Raw genomic sequence first — 5,783 nt, 5'->3', positions numbered from 1 at the left:
GTCGTTCTTGAACGATTCGTTCATTTTGAACGAATCTTTAATGTGACTCGGGAAGAACGAGTCGTCTCGGGGAGTGATTCGTTCAGTCGCGCATTCGCAACATCCTATAGGTTCTGTACTGGAATTGGTCAAGTAATTCACCTGGTTCGAGTCTTCGGGTTTTTCCGAGTCGTTCGTTCATCATGTGACAGACCCATAAGCTTACCCTATGCAGTCTGAGCCGGAAAGAGACTTAATAATAATAAACAACTCTTTTATTTCCTTTGTTACAATATTCAGTGTTATGGAAAAGAACCACAATGACAGAAATGCACGCATTTATAAACTGTAAGAATTAAAAAGCTACAATTTGAGACCAGAAACGCATCACGTAACTGTAAATAATAATTATAATAATGATGATATTATAATAATAATAATAATAATAACTATGCACCCGTTTGTAAGGAAGCTTGTAAATGAACTAATTTCTCTATCCAATGCTGTCACGTCATGTGACAAAAGAACGAATGATTCGAAAGACTCGATGGATGAACTAATCAATTCTCTTTCTGGCTCAGACTGCATTGGTTAGGTTTGAACGAGATGAACGAACGACTCAAACCCGAAGACTTGTCAGATAAGAGCTGAGGTGAGCTAATCATAGACTGAAGACCCAGGTAAACAATGAATTAATCTTTTCTGTTTCTTATAGCACTTTCTTATTGTTTGTAGTGTGATCAACGTTTGCGTAAGTAGTAGATGTGTTAAGGAAGTAACACGTAACATTTTAATTATATTTTGCTAAAATGAACAAAATGACTCGAAAAAAGATTCGTTCATTTTGCTGAACGAGACTCAAAGGTCCGAGTCGGTAAAATGATCCGAACTTCCCATCACTAGTCTATACCAGACGCTACAGTTGTCGCGTCACGCCGCAACAGCTCTACACTGGACGCGACAAAGCGAACGTGGCAAATCATTTGAACTTTGTGTCAGTACGTCATAAATAGAACGAGGCATCAGTTTAATGTGGGGTTTTGTCGCGCCGCGCTGCATCCAGTGTAGACAGCGTCACTGATTATAATGGTTTCTACTGTATTTTGCTACTCGCGTCCGGTGTAGACACGGTGTTTAATGTCATTGGTGAGGAGGAAAGCCTGTGTGTTCTATGCCTTAGTGGACAGCAAGAAACCCACAAAAAATAAATAAATAACAGAGAGAGAATAATAATAATAAGTTATTCTCTCTATGCTATTTTTCAATGTTTCAAGGTGTAGACACAGTGTTTAATGTCGTTGGTGAGGAGGAAAGCCTGTGTGTGTCCTATGCCTTAGTGGACAGCAAGAAACCCACAAAAAATAAATAAATAACAGAGAGAGAATAATAATAATAAGTTATTCTCTCTATGCTATTTTTCAATGTTTCAAGTGATGCAGGTGTTTTTTCCCTGTAGGTTTTTTAAATTAAAAAAAATTTATCATAATGTTTAGTGAAATTATTTGGTAGTCTGAGGGGGGCGCAACCAAAAAAGTTTGAGAACCACTGGTCTAAAGTTAACAGACAGTGTTTAAAAAGTGCAGTGCACATGTTTACATATGTTTATTACAGTGACTGTGAATTACCTAAAGTAGTGTGGTAAAGCAACAGATTTGTTTTTATATTTCTGCAATCTACTTTAGTTTGTGTGATTTGTTACTGACTTTCATATTAATGTTTACACCAGGCTTATTTGTCAGTGCTTTATGTTGTCATAATTATTACATGCTTACAAGGTTGGAAGTTCAACAAATCAGTCAATATACTGTGATTGTAGTTGTTAAATAAAAATGTCATTCATATCAATTCATGCATCACCTAATTTCATCGTAACATATAGGCCTGGCCTACAGAAAAGAACATTTATGTTTAATCTATCTATTAGTGTGTTGGTCATACTATACAATTATTTATAGCTTGTCTTTGTTGAATAATACAGAACATAAAGAGCTTTAAAAAAAATTATTGCATATTAAATCGCAATCGCAATATTGGTAAAAACAAAAAAATAGCAAATTAGATTTTCCAAAATCGTTCAGCCCTACTCTAGACCCTTGATCAGTGAAATCTGACTCTAGCAGCTAGTGTTGGATGCAGGGTTGTCAAGTCCACGTTTATGATCGGTTTGCAACAGTGACTGTAAAATATATATGTATTTTAGATATGGAAATGACATATTTTGAGTTTTGATATTTAGGATAAGGTAATTGAACTTTGTGCTGTTCTTGACTGGCCATTGGGCTAGTTTTGTCACGCACAACTGGCAACCATGCCTGTAAGGAGAAGAGCTGCTTTCAGTTTAGTGTACAATTATTTTTATTTCTATAAAAACGCAAAATGACAATGGGGGCGGTGCCGCAGTGGGAAAGTAATGTACGACCAAACACCATGTAACACAGACAGCAAGCCTGTTTATGTAACGCCATGATTCTTGTTATGCCCCAAATCGCGAGATGGCTGGAACTGCGCTATACTTTTTTGACCACCTACTCCCACCCCGCAGTAAAGGTAACTGCCCGCTCTTGCGAGATTTGCGTCCCAATGCAGCCCTCTACTACCCAGTTTACAAAGTTTACCAATAAACACGCAGCTAAGCTAAGGCAAGATACTACAGGTAAAAACTTTTCTTTTTTTTTTCGTTACTGGACAATTTGGAAATTTTGGCCTAGTTTCAGACTAATGGAAAGAAAATATTCAAAATACACTATTAAGTGTTTATTGCGTTTCACCTTATCTATTTGCATATGTAGATTTCAATTAGCCTATATCACATATCTTTAAAGGTCATTTTCTCAAAAATGAATTATCCTATCAATACGTTTTTACAAGGGGGTTTGTTCATATATCATTTGCCTGATTTTATTGAACATTTTTATCCTAAAAACATGATGATCTTTTTTTGTTTTCTGGCTGTTGACAGTATTTTCTGATTCATTGAATGTTAAAAAGAAATATCCAAAATTCCTTCTGGAGGAAAAAACAACAACAAAACATTGACTCTAATGTGTCAACAAAATGAAACAAGAATTTTGAACCTGGCTTTATCGAATGTTCAGATTTCTATTCTGGAAAAGTATGCAAATTAGTGCACATTTAATTAGATAACGCCTCATTTGCATATTTAACCAACACATTTTAGGAAACGTGTAATACAAAAATTTTTGCAATTCTTAATGTAATAAATCAACTGGGAAAGTATGGTGATATTGATTAGTTAAATTTTTTTTTTACCCCGTTCACCTGGGGTATCTTGACAGCACACACTGACAACGGCGAATAATACCAGCAATAAGAGATTTCATAGAAAGCTTTTTGATGATTGTGGCAGTAGTGTTATGCAGGGCAGGGGGCTTGTTATTAAAGAGCCGTAGACAGCGAGGAAGAGCTCTGAGAGCTGAGAGGAGATCAGGGCAGGAAAGGTCAGCCATCTAGTGTGCGGCCATAGTATGTAATGCCTGCCCATGTTTCACAGTGGGATCATCCCACATGCGCAAACAGGACTTCACGCTTACATGTTCTCTGTCTTACACAAAACTCTGTTCAAGAAAGTAAAACAAGACAAGACTGTAAACCGAACTAACCCGCTAAACTTCCCCAAACTCACTGGCACAGCTGTGTTACCGTGATCTTACACCTGACAAGCTGTGTACTCTGCCTGCTGTCAGTCAACACAATTTGGGTAATTTGGGTATCCTGGACAAAACACTTTAGAATAATACAATATCAGACACTGATTTTTTTTTTCAGGTCATGCTTTGCGAAATGCCTGAAAAATGCCCTCTTGTTGCCAAATGTGAGTGTAATGATTTGTTTTACGAGAAACATAAAATGGTCCTTTGTTGGCAAGGCGAGTTGTGATAGGAGTGTTGTTCTGGATCAAGAGTCCAAATCATGACAGGAGAGTGTGAAAGAGAAAGTGTGCGTATGTGTAGGAACACTGTGTATGTATGCGTGTATGTGAGAAACAAGAGTGGGAGAAATCAGAAATCCAGCCATCATACCAAACAAGGCCTCATCCACTCTCTGGTGTGCAAACTAACTAAAGTACTTTTCTGAAAGTAGCAAAGAAGCATTAAATTAATCAAAATTGACAGTAAAGACATTTCATATATTTCATATAAATGGATCATAGTTTCCACAAAAAATATTTAGCAGCACAAATGTTTTCAACATTAATAATAAGAAATGTTTCTTAAGAACCATATCAGCATATTGGAATGATTTCTGAAGGATTATGTGACACTAAAAATATATTAAATAGAAAACAGTTATTTTAAATTATAACATGTCACAATATTACTGTATTATTGATCAAATAAATACAGCCTTGCATGGTGATCATAAGACAATTTTCAAAAACATAAAATCTTAGCAACCCCAAACTTTTTAAAAAGAGGGTATATTAGACAATACATTTGAAAATTCACACCACATTTTAGAGTCGTTAAATAAACAATTGTATAAAATAACAAATATAAAAATTACTATTTGAAAACTAACAAAATTTTTCCTTTTTTTAAGACATTCTTCTGACATTCACTTAAATGCACAGCCGGATCACAAATGCCGAGACCAAGAAACCATTTTAAAAATACACCTGATGTGATTCCCTGCCTTCAACTCGTGCTGCTCCTTCACTCCTCAGTGAATCAGAACCATGACCAACTTAACACTCACTTCAAAATAAAGCACTGTCTGAGTGAGTTGAGCATGAATATTACTAGGTGCCTTGCACTGTTTTAATTAATTATATATTTTTAGGTTGTTATATTCATCTGTGTATTTTTATTTACTTTACTATTGTCATTATTATTTATATATTTTCCTAGCAACTGTTTTGCTCTCGAATGATGTGACAGAATTGTATAATTACAACACATCTGAAGACAACTGTAATTTTTGTTGTTTTGTTTGTAACTTTATTAAAGCACTGCCAGGTTCTTCCTGGATCTTAATCAGCTCATGTATAGAGAAAAAAACAACACAAAATTATATAAATGTTCCATTTATGCCCATTTTCAGCCTGAAAACTAAGCTTTTCTATTTGAACATTACATTCTTACTAAATCATTAAATTAATAGCAGTTATGATTACCTAACAGCAAAGTCAACTTAAAGATCCCAAATTTGTAAAGAAAAAAAGGTAGTAGACTAAAGATTCTAGAGCTGCAAGTCTAGTGTCATCTAGTGTGAGCATTATTTTTCCCATCACTGTGGTGCCTCCGTGTTCAGATATCAGATATAAACCCTAAGAACCCAAACAGAAAGCTCTCAAGCGCAAACCACCTTCATCCGAGATCGGTAGAACACACTGTCTTATTCAGAGAACGCACTATACCTGCAAAACTGACACTAGCTTGTTCGGTGATAAAAAAAATAAATAAAAAAAATCACTGAAAGGAAAAGAGCTTGAGTTTCCTAATGCTGTTATGGTTAAAGAAAATGGATGAGGTAAGAGGTGATAAAGGGAAAAACACTTCAGTTGGCCAAAGTCACATCTTTGGAATGTGGTGGAAGAGGAAATTTCTTAAGATCTCTTCAGGATTACTAAGTGACTAGTTTGACTCTCTGGGCAAGATTAGCAGTGTTCCAGTTCCTAAATGTGTTTCCAGAAACAAAACAAAAGCAATTAACTGACAGAGAAAAAAAAAACTTGGAGTCTGATGAGGCATATTTAGTGATTACTTGTTTAAAAAAAAAAAAAAAAAAAAAAAAAAAAAAAAAAAATCCTTGACCAATTTAAATTTTTAAAGGGGCCATATGGA

At 35.3% G+C, this 5,783-nt stretch overlaps 1 protein-coding gene across 1 annotated transcript in view; it reads right to left on the bottom strand.

The window, feature by feature from the left end:
- The window catches only part of pde3b (phosphodiesterase 3B), a 71,750-nt gene that overhangs the window by 44,036 nt on the left and 21,931 nt on the right, over positions 1-5,783 (bottom strand). The window lies entirely within an intron of this gene.

The sequence above is a fragment of the Sinocyclocheilus grahami genome, unplaced genomic scaffold (genome assembly GCF_001515645.1).
Source record: "Sinocyclocheilus grahami isolate Dianchi unplaced genomic scaffold, SAMN03320097.WGS_v1.1 scaffold10.1, whole genome shotgun sequence".
In the NCBI taxonomy this organism is placed as follows: Eukaryota; Metazoa; Chordata; class Actinopteri; order Cypriniformes; family Cyprinidae; genus Sinocyclocheilus; species Sinocyclocheilus grahami.
The sequence above is the reverse complement of the archived record's forward strand: the minus strand, read 5'-3'. Positions and strand labels throughout refer to the sequence as shown.